The sequence below is a fragment of the Pongo pygmaeus genome, chromosome 1, assembly GCF_028885625.2.
Source record: "Pongo pygmaeus isolate AG05252 chromosome 1, NHGRI_mPonPyg2-v2.0_pri, whole genome shotgun sequence".
Lineage (NCBI taxonomy): Eukaryota > Metazoa > Chordata > Mammalia > Primates > Hominidae > Pongo > Pongo pygmaeus.
The window spans coordinates 86,830,407-86,852,477 of NC_072373.2; the positions used below are offsets into that span (position 1 = coordinate 86,830,407).

Consider the following 22,071-nt stretch of genomic DNA (forward strand, 5'->3'; position numbering starts at 1 on the left):
TGATCTGTTTTGTGCCTGTCTCCACTATTACACAGGGCTGGTTCTTAATGACCTTCGATGTTCTAACACCTAACACCATGCCTGGTACAAACTGCACACCCAATTAGTGTTTGTTGTTGAACTGAACTCCTTTTGAGACATGATGCGTCTAACAAAGTAATGGTAGTAGCCTCTGAGGAGGGAAACTAGCAGGTCAGAATGAAAAAGAAATTTTCTTTTTGTTGAATATATTTTAGTTCTTTTTGCCTTTTCCTCCAATGTATTTCTATTTCCTGAGAAATAAAAAGATGACATAAAAAGTGTTCCATTAGATTTTTGTGGACTTAATACCGAAAGCAATACTCCAACGATGTTCTAGTCACTATAGAGTGGAATATTAAAATGCTATCTGATATTATATCATATTAGCTTTTTTTTTGAGACAGGGTCTCACTCTGTTGCCCAGGCTGGTGTCATCATAGCTTACTGCAGCCTCAAACTCCTGTGCTCAAGCACCACATTACGTTATTGATTGGTTTACAAATTCTATGGTTGTATTATTGATGCCATCATTCAGTTCACTTATATGAATTATGAATAGTAATAGCAAGATGAAGTGAAATTATGAACACACATTTTATATTAAGGGCATGAGACAGAAAATCTTTGAAACTATGTACTGTATTATGAGATATATACAAAATCTACAAAAGCAAACAAGTGTCATTGTTTTATACCTGCCTAATGTTTCATATGAGAGGAAATAATGATATGTCTCTCCCATCAGCCAACATTTCTAGCTTGCTGACATAGGTAGCATTTAATATGCAAAACCCTTTAATCACAAATAACAGAAAGCACATCTTAACTGTAGTTATAAATGGGTAAGTAAAAATGCATAATGCTTTTATATATTTTTGAGTTAGTATTGTAGTGTATACTTTTATATAAATGGTTGAGGCGATAGATATTTTGAAAGTACACTAGTATTTAAAGAAAATGGTAAATTCTAGTAACACTTTTGAATATACAGCATATTCACTGGGTGGCGCTGTTGCATTAATGTTAACCTTACATATTTTGAAAGTTTTATTTCATTTTCATTCATAAAAGTAAATTAGAGTGATAAACATTGAACACAATGTTCTGGATGAAAAAAATTAGATTCTAAATTTATTGGCATTAGAATACATGTTTAGAGCCCAGGGTTAAGAAGAAAAATAGCATTGAATTCAAAATAGCTATCTGCTCTTTATTACCCTTTCATCATTACAAGCCTGTTAATCCACTTGACTTCTCAGCTGTGTTCATCTTTATTAGTGGATTTGAGAACTGAGCTGTACATTTGCAATACAGTATCTTTGTTAAGGACTCGCATGGAATTCTTAGTTTGGAACTATAAAGTACCTATTCTTTGCTAATTTGTGGTGAGCTCTAAACAAGATCCAGGGAAGCAAAAAGTTGCTATATTAAACTCTAACCTCTCTAGTATCATTTCCCCAACTTTCACAGCAAGCTCTATTATTTTAATATAGTTAGTATAGAGAACCTTAGGAATTATCAGCTGAAACAAATTAGATATTCTTAAAATTTTTTGTTCAATGTGACTTTTTAAAATTCAGTTTTCTTTTATAGAGATGGGGTCTCACTATGTTGGCCAGGCTGATGTCGAACTCCTGGCCTCAGGCAGTCCTCCTGTCTTGGCCTCCCAAAGTGCTGGAATTACAGGAATGAGCCAACATACCCGGACTAACTTCAATTTTTATATTCTGTATATTTTCAATATTAGTATTACAATATCCAGTGCTATTTTTCAGTTATTTCAAATGAGTTAATGAGATTCTCAGGAAAAATACTGATCTTAATGTATTCTAATTTTATTTGAATAGTTTTTGGGGCACAGATCATTTTTGGTTACATGGTTGAATACTTTATTAGTGATTTCCGAGATTTTAGTGCATGTGTCACCCGAGCAGTGATTGTACTCTAATTTTTAAATTAGTCAGTTATAACACATTTTAGAAGGGTGTCTTAGTTCGTTCAGGCCGCTGTAACAAGCTACCACAAACTGGGTACCTTATAAGCAACAGAAATGTATTTCTCACAGTTCTGGAGGCTGGAAAGATCAAGGCTCTGGCAGCTTTGATGTCTGGTGAGGGCTTGCTTTCTGGTTCATACATGGCATCTTCTAGCTGTGCCCTCGCATAACGGAAGGCTTGAATGAGCTTTGTTGGACCTCTTTTTTAAGGGCACTAGTCCCATTCATGAAGGCTCCCCTGTCATTAATTAATCATTTCTCAGAGGCCCCACCTCCTAATATCACCTTGGGAGTTGGAATTTCAAAATATGAATTTTGGGGAGACACAAACATTCATGCCATAGCAGAAGGGGAATTTTTAAAAAATGAAACCCATAATAACTATCATAAATCAGAAAAATTTGGGGATAAGTAGGTTTTTTTGGTTGTTGTTTTGTTTCATTGGTGTTTTGTCACAGTTCTGGTGCCATGTTATCATTCTCATGAATTCTTTATGATAGTGATTTATATTGTCTAGAGTACATTTTCTAATATGGACCGTTAGGAGAAAATCACTTCTAAGTTCTCTATATCTTTTTCTAATCCTGTTTTCTCAAAAAGGGGTCTAAGTCTATGCATTTCTATATAAGTACCAAGTAATATTATCTCATTTCATCTTTAGTCTTTGGAAAAATCGACTGCCAGTTTTTCTTTACTCTTTATTAAGCAAGTTCAACCTCGTAAACACAGATTGACCATATCTATTCAAAATTAATACCTGAATATTGTTCCTAGGACAATCCATTAAGATAATTTCCATTTATACACCTTTATACAATATTTTATAATAATGATAGTGCGTATTTGCAGAAGATGTACCAGATGCCAGGTCTTCTCCATGTATTACCTCATTTAATTATCACAACAACTGCATGAAGTAGTTTCTCTTCCTATTCCATTTATAAACACACACACACACACACACCTTATTTACTTTAAGAAAACTGGAACAACTAGCTCAAGGTCATGTATCTAGGAAACCAGGAAGAGAAAAGTTGAACCCAAGTAATTAATGTTAGAAGCTCTGTCCCTAGCTCCTATACTGTGCTTCCTAATCTCAAACCCTTACACTGGTGGAGGCAGTGTTAATTTTTGTAACCTGTGCAGCAGACCCTTTTTATGTTCTACAGATTTTATCCCTGAATCCTTCTAGAAAGGATTGTATCCTTAGATACCTACTATTCTACCACTTCCCTACAGTACAACACAAAATACGTAGACCCATGAAGGATTCCTCAGTTCCGTGGGGAAGGATTTAGTTGATTGGATACTTTGAATTTTTTTGCTATGCTTTGTTGTTCAAGGGATTGTGTGTCTCTCTCCCTCCATAAGCCTTTGGGTGGGTTGGCAGTCTCACACAGACCTTCTAGGCCTTCAGAGATGTCCTACATATGTATTGTCTCATTCCTGACTGTTTTTCATTCCGCTGGAAGCCTCTATGGTCTCTCCCATCCCTTTCTTTCCTAGAATCTCCTATCACTCCAAAGAGAGAATAAAGTTCTCTCTCAGTTTTCTTCCTTTGTGTTAAATATTTCACAGCTTAGTGATTTGTTGATTGCTAGTTGCCTCTGGTTCTGTTCATTGGCTAGGGATTTTCTGAAGATTTTCTCCTAGAGTTAGTATTAACTAAAACAAAACACATTTAACCATTTATTCTACCCTGAGGATTAATTTTTTAAAGAAAATAACTATTTTTCTGCATGAGGAATTTATAGTAACATAATTTTGACATTATTTCTTTAGAATAAACCAGACTATATTGTGTTAAGAGACATTTCTACCCCAATTGATATTGAACTATTTATCTGAAGTCACTGTTTATCCCCTTACCACAGCTCAGGTGTAACGTTATATGGGGAATTAGTACATTTTATTTCACCCTGTTATATTTTTATTTTAGGTTGAAAGACAGAAAGTAGAATGGGAAACCATGCAGGTAGTTAGCTAAGTAGAAAGTAGAAGTTTAAACTAAGATTCTAATCTCAAGATAAATCAGACTTGGCAGATATTGCAGAGATTTTGTGTGGATTACAAATACAATAGCCATCATGCCATCAACCAGAATTCATTTTATACTTGAACTTGTCAGACCCTGTGTTTTCACAACCAAAAGTTAGGACAGATTACTTACCAGTACAAAATAATGTTTTCACTTTGGATTCTTCCCTGTGTGAGAAACTGTAATGCTCTTATATCTGCTGGAGTCCAGACTCCTGTCTAGTAATCCATTTTTCACATCATCACAATCTACCTTTTTTTATCTAACCTAATCATCCAATACTGTTTAAAATGTATTCTCTGCTTTAATCAGGCTAGTTTCCTTAAACAATCCTGGTTCATATCACTGTCATTTTCAGTAGCTTACTTCTACCCTGTGCGCCTTGCTCCTTTTCCATTTAGGATTCCCTTTGCCCTCTTTTCAACCTAGCCAAATTTAGTTCAGCTACCACTTCTTTCACCAATCCTTTAGTTGCCACTTCACTTCATACAGATCTTTCTGTCTCCCATTACATATAATTACTATCTGTCCCACACAATTATTGTATTAGTCCATTCTCACACTACTATAAAGAACTGCCCAAGACTGAGTAATTTATAAAGAAAAGCGGTTTAGTTGACTCACAGTTCAGCATGGCTGGGGAGGCCTCTGGAAACTTACAATCATGGTGGAAGAGGAAGCAGGCATGTCTTACATGGCAGCAGGTGACAGAGCAAGTGAAGGAAGCCAAGGGGGAAAAGCCGCTTATAAAACCATCAGAACTCATGAGAACTCACTCACTATCATGAGAACAGCATGCGGGAAACCACCCCCATGATCCAGTCACCTCCCACCAGGTCCCTCCCTCAACACCTGGGGATTACAGTTCAAGGTGAGATTTGGGTGGTGACACAAAGCCAAACCATATCAATTATATATAAGTATATCTTTTATTGCACTTCACATATCTTGTTTTATTGTACTTCACTTTATTATGCTTTGCAGATACTGCATTTTTGACAAATTAAAGGTATGTGGCAGCCCCATATTCAGCAAGTCTATCAGTGCCATTGTTAACAGTGGCATGTGCTCAATTTGTGTCTTTGTCACATTTTGGTAATTCTCTCAATATTTTAAACTTTTTAATTATATATCTATTATGGTGATCTGCAATCAGTAATCTTTGATGTTACTATTATAATTGTTTTGGGGCACCAAGAACCACACCCATATAAGAGAATAAACTTAATAAGTAAATATTGAGTGTGTTCTAACTGCTTCATTGACCAGCCATTTTCCCATCTCTCTCCCTCTCCTTGGGCCTCCCTATTTCCTGAGACACAGCAATATTTGAATTAGGCCAATTAATAACCATATAATGTCCTCCAAGCCTTCAAGTGAAAGAGTCAAATGTCTCACTTAAAGTAAAAACTAAAAATGATTAAACTTAGTGAGGAAAGCATATCAAAAGCTAAGATAGGCCAAAAGCTAGGCCTCTTGTGCCAGACAGCCAATTTGTGAATGCAAAGGAAAAGTTCTTGAAGGAAATTAAAAGTGCTTGTCCAGTGAACACGCAAGTGATAAGAAAGCAGAACAGCCATATTGCTGATATGGAGAAAGTTTGAGTGGTCTGGATAGATCAAATCAGCCACTACATTTTCTTAAACCAAAGCCTAATCCAGAGCAAGGCACTAGCTCTCTTTAATTATATGAAGGCTGTGAGACAGGAGGAAGAAGAAAAGTTTGAAGCTAGCAGAGGTTGGTTTATGAGGCTTAAGGAAAAAAGCCATCTTTATAACATAAAAGTGTGTTATGGTTAGGCTTTGTGTCCCCACACAAATCTCATCTTGAATTATAATCCTCATAATCCCCACGTGTCAAGGGAGAGAACAGGTGGAGGTAATTGGATTATGGGGTGATTTCCCCCATTCTGTTCTTGTGATAGTGAGTTGTCATGAGACCTGACGGTTTTATAAGGGGCTCTTCCCCCTTTGCTCAGCATTTCTCTTTCCTGCTGCCTTGTGAAGAAGGTGCCTTGCTTTCCCTTTGCCTTCCACCATGATTGTAAGTTTCCTGAGTCCTCCTCAGCCAAGCTGGACTGTAAGTCAATTAAACCTCTTTCTTTATAAATTACCCAGTCTCAGGCAGTTCTTTATAGGAGTATGAAAATGGACTAATACAAAGTATAAAGTGAAGCAGCAAGTGCTAAGGTAGAAGCTGCAACAGATCATGCAGAAAATCTTGATAAGATGATGAAAGCGACTACCCTAAATAACAGATTTTCAATGTAGACAAAACACCTTCTTTTGAAAGAAGATGTCATCTAAGGACTTTTTTTTTTTTTTTTTTTGAGATGAAGTCTCGCTCTGTCGCCCAGGCTGGAGTGCAGTGGCACGATCTCTGCTCACTGCAAGCTCCACCTCCCGGGTTCATGCCATTCTTCTGCCTCAGCCTCCTGAATAGCTGGGACTACAGGCACCCACCACTGCGCTCGGCTAATTTTTTGTATTTTTTAGTAGAGATGGGATTTCACCGTGGTCTCGATCTCCTGACCTCGTGATCCACCCACCTCGGCCTCCCAAAGTGCTGGGATTATAGGCGTGAGACACCGCGCCCGGCCCATCTAAGGACTTTGATAGCTAGAGAAGAGAAGTCAATGCCTGGCTGCAGAGCTTCAAAGGACAGAATGACTCTTGTTAGAGGATAATGCAACTGGTGACTTTAAGTTGAGGCCAGTGCTCTCTGACCATTCTGAAAATTCTACAGCCCTTAAGAATTATGCTGAATCTACTCGGCCTCTACTCTGTCAATGGAACAACAAATCCTGGATGACAGCACATCTATTTAAAGCATGGTTTACTGAATATTTTAAGCTCCCTATTGAGACTCTGTTGAGACCGGAAAAAAAAGATTTATTTCATATTACTGCTCATTAATAATGTTCCTAGTCACCCAAGAGCCCTGACTGAGATTTACAAGGAGATTAATATTGCTTCTTGCCTGCTAATACAACATCTATTCTGCAGCCCATGGATCAAGGAATAATTTCAAACTTCAAATCTTATTATTTGAGAAATATATTTCATAAGGCTAGACCTGCTTCAGTGATTCCTCTTATAGATATGGCAAAGTAAACTGAAAACTTTCTGGAAATGATTCACCACTCTAGATGCCATTAAGATTATTTGTGATTCATGGGAGGAGGTCAAAATGTCAATTTATTATAATAGGAATTTGGAAGAAGTTAATTCCAGGCCTCATGAATGACTTCATGACTTTAGTGGAGGAAGTACCTGAAGATGTGATGGAAATAGCAAGAGAACTAGATTTAGAAGTGGCACCTGAAGATGTGACTAAATTGCTGCAATATTATAATAAAACTTGAATGGATGAGGAGTTGTTTCTTGTGGATAAGAAAAAAAAAAAGGTTTCATTAGATGGAATCTATTGCTGGTAAAGATTCTCTAAACATTGTTGAAATGACAGCAGAGGATTTAGAATATTACAAAACTTTGTTGGTAAAGCAATGGCAGGGTTTGAGAGTACTGATTCCAATTTTGTAAGAAGTTCTATGGGTACAATGCTATCAAACACCATCACATTCTGCAGAGAAATCTTTCATGAAAAGTCAACTGATGTGGCCAACTTCATTTGTTGTATTATTTTAAGAAATTGCTGCAGCCATCTAAACCTTCAGCAACCGCCACCCCCCCTTTTTTTTCTGTCACCCAAGTGGGAGTGCAGTGGCACTACCATAGCTCACTGTAACCTCTATCTCCCCAGCTCAAGTGATCCTCCTACCTCAGCCTCCCAAAGTGCTGGGATTACAGTCATGAGCCACTGTACCTGGCCTATCAGTCACCACCCTGATCAGTCAGTAGTCATCAATACCAAGGCAAGACCCTCTATAAGCAAAAAGGTGATGACTCACTAAAGACTCATATGAGCATTAGCATTTTTTAGCAATAAAGTATTTTTAACTTAGGATTTGTATATTTTTAGACATAATGTTATTGCACATTTAACAGACTATAGTGTAAACATAACTCTTTATATGCACTGAGAAACCAAAAAATTTGTGTCATTCCCTTTATTGTGATACTTTATTGCAGTGGTGTGGAACTGAACCTGCAATATCTCTGAGGTATGCCTGTACATAATTATATACTATTTTATATTGGTTTTGAGTCATTTCATGCAGGTAAATTTGATTATCTTAATTAAATTGCAATACCTTTAAAGTCAAAGACTGAGTCTTCTTTGGACTTTTTATTCTCATGACAGTGAACTATTGGCATGGCTCAATCCATTGACCTGTTTTGGTTCCTGATGAAGTTTTGTTAATTTAAATGAGAAAAATAAGGACAGTGAAGTAAGTTTTTTATAAAACTAAATTTATTTGCTTTATAAAACAGTTTAATATTATGCCTTTCCTATATTTTTTGTGTCAAGTTATCTCTTTTTCTAGATGATTATAATAGATGATAATTTTTAAATGTTTCTATTTGTCAAAGTACAACATTGTCCATCCTGTGTCAATGTCTAACTTTTCCTTGTACTTATTCAAATAATCTCATAGTTGGAACTTATTAAATACTTATTGTGTCACACAATATGCTGGTAAACACTGAAATGGGGAGGGGTTATTTTCATTCTATTTTAGAATGGCACAGTTTCTATGGTATAGTGACTAATCTGAACTAATACGTAAAAGATTAGGAATCACTTGAGAATCATTTTCAAAGAATAACTTTTTTAAATGTAGCACACTGCTGACTTGTGTAAAAATTAAATGTGATGCTGAACTTGTTTGAAACTCAAATTTTTGGACCCCACCCACAGACCAACTGAATCAGGATCTCTGGGTTTAGGAACTTTAAACTCACACTTTAAAGTAGTTCTGCAAGTGATTAGGATGCAGATGGTTCATGGAGTTAAGAACAACTGCTTGAGCCGAGATCGCGCCACTGCACTCCAGCCTGGGCGACAGAGCAAGACTCCGTCTCAAAAAAAAAAAAAAAAAAAAAAGAACAACTGCTATCCTGGCAGGCTGATGCAGATGTAAGTTTCTATCTCATTTCTGCCAGTTACTGCTCATTGTTTTCTGGATAAGGTTTCTAAACATCTTTAAGTCTCAGTTTATTCCTCTATAAAATATGGTTACTAATAAGGCTGCTGTGGTGAAGTTTAAATGAGATAATGGATATAAAGTAGTGTTACAATGAAGGTGGTCAATAAATATTAATTTACTTCTTTCCTTTGAAATTCCGTTGTACTTCAGTGATGAGTAGTATCAATAATTTCTGATTCATGTACTAGACATTGCTTTTGGCTGCAGATCTCATCACTGAACCGGTCGTGTGTTACTAAAGCTCCTTTTTTTATTATTATTACTCTTAAAGCCAGAGTTATCTCACTTGCCATTAAGTTGCAGAAGTACAGTACTTTCCTAATCCCCAGGCTTCTGCATCTCCCATCCTTAACCGGCATGGGACCCAATGGAAGGATTAATGGACTAGAAATCATTTGGGTATTGATTCCTACTTAGTAAAATGAGGGACTTTTTCTACATGATTTGATATTTCCTTTCTGTTAAAAAAAAATTTCTCACTTTCATGTCACACATAAAATTGAGAAGACATTGTTAAGTTCTCCAACTATTTTACCACTTGCCAATGTAGTCCCCTAGATTTATGTGGAAGAAAATTACTTCATTTCAGAGAAGAAAATAAGTAGAGGATCCACTAGAATCAATTTTTATTTGACATTGTTATCTCTTTGACTTAGAAAAGGGATGTGATAGAGAGGGATAGCAGCTAGAGATCTAAGGGCAGGAAAACCATGCTTTGAGGAACCTCATCTCATATCAGAATCTCAGTAGCTCTTCCCTCTGTTTCAGCCCTCACTTCTTAAAGGAGTTGTTCCCAAGTGGGAGGTGAGCCCTTTTTATATATTCAGAATATATATAATTCAGAAATTAGGAGATTAGAAATAAGATATAATGCATCAGTTTGCTAGGGCTGCCATAACAAGTACCACCAACTAGGTAGCTTAAACAACAGAAATTCATTGTCTCACAGTCCTGGAGCCTAGAAGTACTAGATCAAGATATCAGGAAGGTTGATGCCTTCTGAGGGCTGTGAGGGTGAATTTGTTCCATGCCTCTCCCTGACTTCTGGTGGTTTGCTGGCCATCTTTGGCATTCCTTGGCTTGTAGATGTATCACCCCAATATCCTTTATCTTCACATGGCATTCTTGTGTGTATTTTTATGTCCAAATTTCCTTTTTTTAATAAGGACGTTGATCATATTATATTAGAGTAAGACCCAAACTAATTACCTCAGTTTAACATGATTTCCTCTACAAAGACCCTATTTACAAATAAGGTCACATTCTGAAGTATTTGGGATTAGGATTTCAACATATCTCTTTTGGAGGACAAAATTCAACCCATAAAACATGGCTCACAGCATCATGAGCCAGAAGCCTTCCTGGGCAGGCTCTATATAAATAGCCTGATGGCTCAAACCAGGACAACTATACCAGCTTGCCTTAGAACAAGATGCAATTCTTGGATTTTTACCTCCTTTGAAAACTGAGTACTAATTACTTATTTTTATATTACCAATGCTCTTTGAGTGCAACATGCTGAGTACATGTGATTCATTTTATTTTTCTTAGAAACAGAGCGCTTAAAAAGCACTGTCTGGATATCTTCAGAGGGAAAAAGGAGAAAGTTAATTGAATTGGTGACACTTCGGGTCTCTCACAGAGGAAGGTAAGGTTTCAGTCAACAGCACAGAGAGGATTATCCTCATTTACCCAGGACTGACGGTGTTTGTGAATCCTAAAGCTGTGCATGTAGTGAATATACAAGATAAAATTGAAATGAGAATAATGGAATAGCAGTGTAGAAATGATTAAAATGTGTTCAAGCCCCAAGTTTTCAGATAACATGATAGTTTTCTAATGGTGAAACTGTTTAAGATATATAGTCATAAAAAAGATTAAAAAAAATAAGAAACAGATGTATAGCCAACTTTTAATAATCTGTGTTATAGACTCCATAGCAGATCTGAAGGTAGCTATATACCAGCAGCAGAAGGTGCACCCTGGAGCACAGTTTTGTAGCAGTACTCCAAGCTGACCAGCTGAGGACTAGTGAGCCTACTTAAGAACAGTTGGCTAAGAGGATAGTCAAGTGAGGGGAATGTGCTACAAGAGAATCGTAGTAGATAGAGATGCCAACAAACGGGAGAGTCTGTCTTCCTGTTCCTTTCTGATCTGTAGAACCTGCAGGCCCACTGTAGAGCTCCCACTGGAGTACAGTGGAGCATGAAGAGAGAATCCTTAGGAGAGCTTGTCAAGGAATTTGTGGGAAAAGTGTGTTTGCAAACATGGGGGAAAGTACCTATTAATCATTTAGATGTTCTGCAGGCAGAAAGCTTACTAGTGTAGCGTGTAGGGCTGCAAGCCACCAAAGTAATGACTACTTGAAAGAGAACCAATAGTTTCTGAAGCTCTGTGTGAAAAGATACAGTGGTTGGGGTGGGGTGCGGAATCTCTAGAGCAGCCCATACAGCCACAGGGCAAAGAGAGGGAACCCCCACACAGAAAAAAAGATTGCAGCAGGGATGGAGAGCTAGTAGCTTTAGGACAACTAGACACTTCTGAAAGTGAGTACTCTGTCCTTACAGAGACCACCAAATCAACAGAAGCCACCAGGACAGCACACAGCCATTCCAAAATTCCAAACCAGGATCATTCCATAAAAGCCTTACATCTCAGTCCAGTATATGGATGGTTTTGTAAGATGACCTATGATTTTTCTGTTCCTCCTTTCTGCCCCTAACTTCAGAGAAACAGACCTAGAAAGAGGGAAGGAAGGAGTGAAAGAGCGTGCCATACTTTACCTTCTCCCCTTCTGTTTTAAACTAGACAAATCTGTATTTTAATTATTATAAGTAACCAGAAAGTTATATGGTCTGGCCAGGATGGCATTAAAGAAAATGAGAGAGAAAAGTTTAAGATAGTATGGTTGGAGACAATAATTAGAAGAAACCAAGTAGTTCGAGTTTTATAACGCTCTGTCTTATAAACACTCTTGAACCAATAATAATGCTATTACTGAAATGCTACACATAATTGAAGGCTACTTGTTAGACCAAGACCTTAAAAACTTCTTTACTGATTATTCCCAATGTGTGGCCCTGGTAATCATTGAAGAATCATTGTATTGACTATTAATCATCTAGGGATCACCTGTTTAAATCAAGTTAACAAAACACTTACTTAACAAATATATATTGATTGCCTACTATGAAGTAGATGCTATAGTAGGTGCTGGCAGTATAAATATGAAGAAGACATTGTGTGTGCATATTAATATACAGTGAATTAAACTTCAGCCAGAGAAGTACTATACTAGAAGGTTGATAGAAGTGTGGTGGTAGCTCGCAGGAGGAAGCAGTTAGCCTCCTTGGAAATGAGTAGTCTTCACAGGAAGTGACCTGCTTCTTGGAGGAGATGCATATTAAACCTATTAAATCCATGTCAGCCTTTAACACCTTTGCTCAGATTAGTTTCTCGAGCTGTTTTTCCATCTGGTGAGCAGATAAGAGCAGGACAGGAAAGTTCTGATGAAAGGAAGAAGTTTCAGAGAGAAGGCCTTGCAAGGAAAGAAGCCTGACAGGCAGGAGCCCCTGAGTATCCTAACGAGAAGTACTAGAGATTTAGGGAAGAAAATTGCTGCCAGAAGTGCAGGAAATAAAAATTCTGACCTAGATCATTTTGCTTATGTCTTCCCTGGTTCTGTGAATATATCTCGGGGGTCCTTTTATAATCATATTTCATTAACCAGGCAAGATTAATCAGTGACCAGATAGAACAGTCACTGACTCTTAAGACTTTACAATTTGCAACAATGTGTACAAATGTATAGCGAGACATGTAGACCAGCGGGTCTCCAACCTTTTTGGCACCAGGGACTCATTTTTGGAAGACAATTTTTCCATGGGATGGGTTAGGGGAGCAGGAGTTGGGTGTCAAGCGCATTGGATATGTGGGGGGATTGGTTTTGGGATGAAACTGTTCCACCTCAGATCATCAGGCATTAATTAGATTCTCATAAGTAGTGTGCAACCTAGATCCCTCGCATGAGCAGTTTGCAATAGGGTTCACACTCCTTTGAGAATCAAATGTGCGGCTGATCTCATGGGAGGTGAAGCTCAGGCAGGTGGTAATGCTTACTCATTGCCACTCACTTCGTGCTGTGTGGCCTGGTTCCTAACAGGCCACAGACCGGTACCTGTCTGCAGCTGGGGGTTTGGGAACCCCTGATTGTATACCAGTAAAACAAGGACTGATAGAGCTGCTAATGCCAGTCTCAAAAGAGTGAATGAGCAAATACAGAAGTACAGTTTAAGTATACAGAAGTTCTCTTCATCCTTGTAGCTCTCTGACGTTTTGATGATTCTACTTTGTATTTTTAAGTTCCAATTTTAAAGAGGTGTGTAATTGAGTGTTAGTTGTGTGATTTGGAGCAAGTCTCTGAGAGATCTGTTTTTAAAAAAATAATCCAAAAGCTAGAAGATTGGACTAAATTACCACTATGATTCTTTTCAAAGCTATCTTAATTTACGACTATTTGAAGTTACTTCAGCCAGTGCTAATGATACCATAGTCGCAGATTTGAACCACTGAGATGCAATTCACTTATTTAAAAACTACTTGATAAGGGTTTGTTGGGAGGATTGCCAGATAAAATATGGGACACTTAGTTAAATTTGAATTTTACATAAAGAATGAAGATTTTTTAATGTAAGTATGTTTCATATAATATTTGAATATGTAAAAATATCCAAATATACTTAAAAATTATTTGTTCTCCATTTGAAATTAAAATTTAACTATGTGTTCTTTCAAAATCTAGCATTCTTACATCTATGTTAGCTTCAATATAGAAGCTAGGCTCTGTGGAAGACAAAACGGTGAATCAGTCATAGATCCTTCACTCAGTCTAGAGGGGCAAATGAGAGTCAAATATTAATAATGATATTACAAAGTAAAAAGTGATGAGTTCATGAGAAATATACCAAGAGAGTGCTATAAAGGTTTGCAGGAGGGAGAAATTACTTCCAGTCAGAAAAGCAAGAGAAGAACTTGAGTTGGGCTGAGAAAGATGGCAGGATCAAGGCTTCTGAATGTGGTGTAAGGAAGGGGTAAGGTCATTTCCAGTAGAGTGAATGGCTTGAGTAAAAGCCTGGAGATGGGAAAGCACAGAGGAAGAGAGGACAGCTAGTCATTTGGTCTGACTGTGGCTTGGTTGGGTAAAGGGAAATTAAAGCAGAAAATATTAGAAAGGGAAGGCAGGGCCATACCAAGAGAGCCAGAGGTAGGAGGGAAGAAGGCTAGAAATCTGAATAAGCAAAAGAATTTGATTTGATGCTTGAAGGTTTCTGATCCAGGGTGACACTGCATACCAGTAGCGACAAGGGAGAGTGTAAAGAATCATCCCAAACGAATCACTTCCAAGAAAAACTTGGGCTGTTAGTGTTGTTTTTAACACATAGCTTAAGAAACATATTAGGTGAAAAGGAAATATAGGTAAGTGGGAAAATCACAAGTTTAGGTATGAAAAGATTCTGGGTTCAAATCCACATTCTCCTTCTGTATGATCTTAAGTTATTTCCTATCTGAAACTTAGTTTCCTTGCATATACAAAAGACTACAAATGCTCTCATTATGCTTGGAAGTTATAAGTACCACTGTATACCTGGCACATATTGGGAGCTCACTAAATACTAATTGCCACATGAATTGTTATTTACTTATTATCCTCTAGTCTTCAGAGTATCTTATTTTATTGTATGTAGCAGGTGAAGATGCTCCCAAGAGATTTAACAAAATGTTTTTCAAAATATTTTTCTTTTTATGAAAAAAATCTTTTTCTTAAAATAAAGAACAGCATATCTATCTGAACTAAAAAAAAAAAAAAACAGGAAAAATTAAGAAGCCAATATTTGGAAAATTTGGTCCAAATACTTACTTTAAATTGATTTCTTCAATACTAGAGAAAGCTAGATTTTCTTCCTAATTGAAATATCACATGGTTAAACCAGGAACCCTGGGAAAAGCTGGGGTATCTTTCGATAATTATGAAGTGAAAGCAAGAATTTCTATTTAATTATTTACAGCCTGACCAAATAGTATAGAATTTAGGTCAGCAGGTGAACCAGGGAGTCTCACGGATCCTGTGTACTTAAAGGAATAACAAAGCACGGGGGCTCATGGCCTGTGAAAGCCAGAGTGAAGGGGAGAATTGAGCAGTAATAGACTCATTTTTTTTCTTTATAAAGACTCATTCTGGGCCTGGCGTGGTGTCTCACACCTTTAATCCCTGCACTTTTGGAGGCCAAGGCGGGAGGATCGGTTGAGCTCAGGAGTTTGAGACCAGCCTGGACAACATGGTAAAACCCTATCACTGCAAAAAATACAAAACTTAACTGGGTGTGGTGGCATGCACCCGTAGTTCCAGATACTCAGGAAGCTGAAGTGGGACGACCACTTGAACCCAAGAGGCCTGGGCTGCAGTGAGCTAAGATGGTGCCACTGCACTCCAGCCTCAGTGACTGAGTGAGACCCTGTCTCAAAAAAAAAAGACTCATTCTGGATAATTGCCCTTGTTTCTGATTTTTTTCCTCTAGAATTCTGATTTTTTTCCTCTATCTCAGTTGTGTCTTTGTCCATTAAAATAGGCCACAAAGATTGATGATAAATTTGTTCTCTGAGATAGCACCTAGAGGAACAGTTATCCAAAGTGTCCTGTGCCCTGTCAAAGACTGAAATAACCACCATTGCTGAAATTATGTGTTTATAGATAATGCCTCCCTATTTTGGCATTTTTCTTTCAAAAATGAATTATCACCAGTACCCACCTTTATTCATATATTTTATCCGCAACCTCATTGCTGAGTATCTAAAATAGATTTGCAGCTGAAGAACTACTCATTCCCTTGTCTTCCCATACCAGGCCTGTAGCCTGCTTTCAAACTTATTCCCCATGCACAACACAATGTGAGCTGTATCTTAGATTTATTCTCACTTTGTATTCGGAGTCAATACACTTGGTAAGTGCACAGCTGTGACACACTAGGATTCCTACAGGCTTTAAGCAAATGTACGTGATTTTATCAGTCCCAGAAGACTAGCCCTTGAGAGATTTGCTTGGGTAACATTTTTGGCAGTGCTTCTTTCTTTGTTTTTATTAATATTCTGGATTCATGTTTGTGAGACTCTCAAATTTATTTCAGATTAGATGAAGGTGACCTTCCCCTTCACCAAGCAGAATCTCCCATGAGACTCATGAATCCTCTTGAGGCCAATTACAGCTATCACTTGTTAACTATTGGAGTACCTTCAGTCTTAAAAGAGCTGCTAGAAAATTAAGGCTGCAACATGAAAGAAGAACAAAATGGTCAGGCATATCACACATTTTTATCAAATGATTTGGTTTAGGACTTTATAACCTGGTTAGTACTTGAGCACTGAAAGATATTTTGAATTTAAAGTAAGATGGAGAAAGTGATGGAAGCTAAATCACAGAGGATAGAAATACGATCAATCATATTCAGAACAGAAGCATCTTGGGCTCAATGTCTGGGAACAATGAGATTAGGCTGCTTTAGAACTTAGCTGTCATTTGTTTTGGTGACCTCCACCTGCAAGAGGACACTCTTCTGTCCCAGTGAGACTGAGGTGAGAATCACAAGACCACTGCCCTCTATCTCATCTTTTCTCCAAGCCTTAGACCATCATGGGATTCACTAATATCATTCACACTTCAGGAATGGTATATCAGAGTGAGCCCCTCTTTTCTGCTCATCTTTCTGCCTCTCTAGAAAAGAGATAATTTCACTGTTTACCTCAGGAAACACAAAAACTAATGATAAATGTAAATGATAGATGAAGGAAGCATTGAAAGCTGTAAAGTTGAAAGTAGGACCTAATACCCTGTAGTAATGTGTATTCCTTTTTAAAAGAAAACACACGAGTCATTTTAGAAAGGTTAATTTCTGCTACCTTTCAAAAATAGTCTCAGAATAATTGGAGAGAAAAATTGTGACAAAACACTGGGGGCACTATTGGTGAAAGAAAACTGTATATTCTTGTCTTTCAGTCAGGAAAGAATAATATCTACTTGATGGAAATGATTTTTTTTCCTCAGAAACTGTAGTACTGGCTACAAGAAAACAGATAATTTAAACTATTATTTCTCAGAATGTTTTATCTCCATGACCCAAAGATAGCTTCCCTCCATGAGAAAATATCCCGGTGTTTGTTTTCGAGTTGTCATCAACACAAAGCAGCAGCACCTTCACATATAATGTGTTTCCACCTTTTCAAAGCATTTTCACTTGTTTCTCAATTGTTTATTACAATAATAACCCTGTGTTGACATTATTATCTTCATTTCACAAATGAGGCAGCTCAGATTCAGACATTAAGGGACCTTCACAATATACTTAGCTTATGGTGGCAGAACAAAGGCAAAACCAAAAGTCCTTGCCAAAGACTACTCCATTTGTCTTCAATGGACTCCCTGAGTTTTTCATTGTTGCTCTTTTGTGGTATGGCTGAAGCCCTCCAAATATGGAAAAGACAAGCAAGTACAAGATAGGCACTTAGATTGTCATTCCTCAACTGTCTTCTCCACAGCCTTTTCTTCCCAATATATAAAATACAGCAATAAAGGACAGAAGACTAACAATTTAAACACTGAACTGTTGCTCAAATTTACTCCTACTGTATAATAGTATAATTTGTTCTTATAAGGTTGTAAAACTGCACTGCATACTTAAATTGCATGTTTCACATGTCTATACTATTCAGCTCCTTTTCTCATCTCTGTGGTGCCTACCCCCCAACATACTACTGGCTTAACAATTCCCATGAAACAGTGTTTGAATTTAAGAGGCAGGGCTGTGAGAAACACAAATGGCCATCCTGTCATGTATGTGCTTCTATCACAGAAATTTGATTGTTCTCTAAAGGCAAGCATGGATTTTTTTTTTTATTTCCAGCAGCTTCAAGGTAATTATCTACTTAACCTGCATAGTAGCAGTTGTTGGGGCTCAGTAAACCTCAAAATGTACCATTTTGGTATGCTAATTATTTCAAACTGAGGGCACTTGGGAAACAGCAAATACAAGAAAGGGCTCTCTCTGAACTCCCGTAAGTGGCTGAAGATAGAGCCTCCAAAAAGTAACACAATAGTCATAGGTATCCTCCCTGGGAATCTCATCAGTGAAGGAAGATTAACTCACAGGAGACACCACGCTCCAGAAAGACTTTGTCACAAACTATCCATCACCTCTTCTTCCGATGAGATCCTTGGAGACAACTTTTATTACTTGAGAGATGTTATCTGTATAACAAGACAACCTTTGTTCTCCATGCATTCCTTCCTCTTACTGTCCTGCAGCTTGTATAGACACCATCCCCCATAAACCACCAACCCCTACGCCTTTCTTTAGCTCAGGATGCTATAAAAAATTCTATCATCTGGCCCCTCTTCAAGTCCTCTACTTTGTGGGACTCCTGTGTGTAATTAAAATAGCTTTTCTCCTACTAAACTGTCTACTGTCAGTTTATTTCATAGATTCAATTATTGAACCTTCAGAGGATAGAAAATTTTCTCTCCCCTACACAATTATAAGAGTAATTTAGAATTTTACTTGTTTTATATCATTAGTTATCTTTATTTGTATACATGCATATGTCTTCTCTGTCACTCCAAATGAAGTGATACGCACATATATATGTAAAATACATATTTCATATTTCTGTGTCCTGTTTTCCCTCCATCCCTTGCATTTTGCCTTGTGTATTGTTAGTGTTCAAATAAATATTTGTTATATCAAACAAGGAAATTAAAGATTGAAAAGTCCTACAAACCTATCAATAGTAAACAATAGTGGCTGTACTTTTCTTTCAGAGAAACAAGTCAACAGTTTTCAAACAAAACCAGTCTTGGAGATATTCCCTAATGACTTGGCAGTCAACAATTCTCAGCTCAAAAAAATTTAAAAAGATAAAAGATTTGTACCTTTATTGTTACAAATGTCTTCAAAAATAATTTGTTTATTATAAATTTAGTTACGATTTAATTGTTTTGTGAAACTATTGGGAATGTATTTCATTTTGTTTCTTGTTCTTGTAGAGAAGAAAAACTAATTTTCTCTCTTCTCTGTAGTTCTTAACTGAAATTCCTTGTAACAAAAGACAGATTAACAAGCAGAAGTTTATTAAAATGTATACTTAATGTTACATGTTACATGGGAGAAGATCCAGAGAAATGAGTACAACTGTGGAGCAAATCTCAAAGAAAGTTTAAACTTTAGGATAAATGCCATTGTTTTTTGAAACAAGAAAGAAGGATGTAGGGAAAGACCCAGCTAAGAGGAGATAGCTAGGAAAAGTATCTTAAACAAAGGTAATGGGGAATCCTAATTAGGGAAAGGGAATCAGGCTGGTGGGACCAAGGGAAAGCAAAAAGAAAAAGCAGATAAGGTATAAGACTACCTTTCTTCATGGTCCAGAAAACATAGCTCTCCTACACAAATAACTCACAATCTTCGTGTGTCCAGCTATCACCAGACTCTTTACTGATCAAAAAATGCAAGTTAGCTCACTGAAACCTTGACACATTATCTGTATTGCACAAAGCCCTCTTCAGCACACAGCACAAGCACCATGCTATAAAATCACCAACAAGCCTTTGTCTCTTTGTAGTCAGCTCCTCTCTTGCTGATTTGCCTGTGGCTTTCTTAGGATGCATTTTCCTACTTTAATAAATCTGCCTTTCTTTACCTCCAACTGTCTTGGTAAATTATTTTAACCACCCATCTGACACCAGCCCCAGATAGTCACCATCTGCAATAGATAAGGATGATTATGCAAACTTAAGTCAATACCTTTTCCATTTTGTTTAAGAGTCATTAGTGATTTAGTGTCCTTTTCTTCCTGATGCAGGGAGAAAGACTCTTACAAATAAAGATTCCTTTTACAGATGTAAATTTCTCTCTCTAAAAAAGTAATTTTTTAGGGCCAATCCTGTGTCTGGTGTTTCTCAAAAGAACTCATTCAAAATAATATGTCAAAGATTTAGGGTGGCATATTCTGTTCTTCTACAGTCATATTTTGGGGTAGTGTACCTTGAGCACGCCATATTCCTGTTTACAACTTTCCCAAGAAGTTTCACAATCCAGAAACTGAGTTGGTAGATTATCCCATGACCTAGGGCTTTTTAATGAAAACAAAAGGAAAAGGTTAATAGGATAAACTATAACCTAGTTTTTTAGTTTGGAGTGCAAACAGTCAAGAAGGTTTCTAAATGTTTGCCTTAAAGCATCTTTTGTAGTTTGAATACCTCCAGTGATGGCTGAGTGGCCCACAGCAACAAGCATGAAGGTTGTCCATGCATGAGCTGTTATGATGATTTATCTGCAGTTTATATCAAGTAGTCCAGTTTTAGCTCACAGGGCTTTAGTAAAGGGGCAGTCTTTATTTTTAGTGATTCCATGTCAGAAAGGTGGAAGAAAATTTGAAATGTTAGTTTTAGGAGGTTTGCAAAGTCTTAGCCAAATATTAGAAGAATTCGGGGTCAGTTAAAATTTACAGGTAGATAGCAAAACCTCAAAGACAATAAATAGGAGTAGAGTCTAATAACAGGTGTACTATAGTTTTCTACTGGAACATAATTTTTGTCTCTACAGCCACCCCTACTTCTGCCAAAGATAGTTGCAGTAAGAATGATTAGTTTACAAAATAAGTCTACTGTCATCATGTCCTGATTATTTACATAAGTGTAGCAAGAGTAGTGATTAACCATAAAGGCTCTTTTTAAGTTGGCTTCACTGGAACTTTAATAAGAAATATCAGATTGGACTTTTTAAAGCATCATAAGGCTAAGATGCCAACCTAAGAACTTGCCATCAGATATTGTAGCAGGATAAATTTTTTTTCCTCTCACTCCTTTGTCTGTACTCTGCCCATTTCTGTGAAAACAGAGAGTTGATTGAAAAAAAAAGATTGATACTTAGCGTAATAACAGGCAGTCAGTATTAGCAACAGTAAGGGATTTTGGTCTTGTAAATACCATGTTTTGAAGAAATTAAGGCTTCAAAGCCTCACTTGAAGATTCACGATATCAATCTGATGTCATCCATCAAACTGAAGCCAGGATATTTGCTTAAAACCTTGATGCCTTTGAAGATTCCACTTCAGGATGGATTCAAGTACTTGGCATTGGGTGTGGGGATAAACAGATGGTAGAAAAAGTATAAAGAATCTTGGAAAAAGAGAGGAAGACCATAGGGAGAGAGAACAATTTGCATGTACTCATCTGGGAACCAATATTGTGTAGTGGTTAATGTCAGCTTCTCTGGAATCAGATGGCCAAGGTTAAAATCAGCCACCTTGTTAAATGAGGAATATATCAGTCATAACATCAAATAATTATTTTAAGGGTATAAACTTTCCCAAGAAGTTTCACAATCCAGAAACTGAGTTAGTGGATTATCCCATGACCTAGGCCATTTTTATGAAAACAAAAGGAAAAGGTTAATAGTTAGAATAAATTATAACCTAGTTTTTTAGTTTGGAGGGCAGCCAATCAAGAAGGTTTCTAAATGTTTGCTTTAAAGCATCTTTTTCAGTTTGAATACCTCTACTGCTAATAAAGATTTATTTTATTAGCATTGTGAGAACAGACTAATACAGTTAATTGGTATTGGTAGAGTGGGGTGCTCCTATAAAGATACCCAAGAATGTGGAAGTGACTTTGGAACTAGGTAAAATGCAGAGATTGGAGGAGTTTGGAGGGCTCAGAAGAAAACAGGACAATGTGACAAAGTTTGGAACTTCCTAAAGACTTCTTGAATCACTTTGACCAAAATGCTAATAGTGATATGGACAGTAAAGTCCAGGCTGAGGTGGTCTCAGATAAAGATTAGGAACTTATTGGGAGCTGGAGCA

The 22,071-nt window shown here is 37.1% G+C and overlaps 1 long non-coding RNA gene across 1 annotated transcript; it reads left to right on the forward strand.

Moving 5' to 3' along the window:
- Positions 1-5,535: 5,535 nt before the first annotated feature.
- Positions 5,536-19,019, forward strand: LOC129031614 (uncharacterized). The gene is made up of 3 exons (XR_010123269.1): positions 5,536-9,095; positions 10,717-10,813; positions 15,393-19,019. It is a non-coding gene; the product is annotated as an uncharacterized LOC129031614 (long non-coding RNA).
- The last annotated feature ends 3,052 nt before the right edge of the window (positions 19,020-22,071 follow it).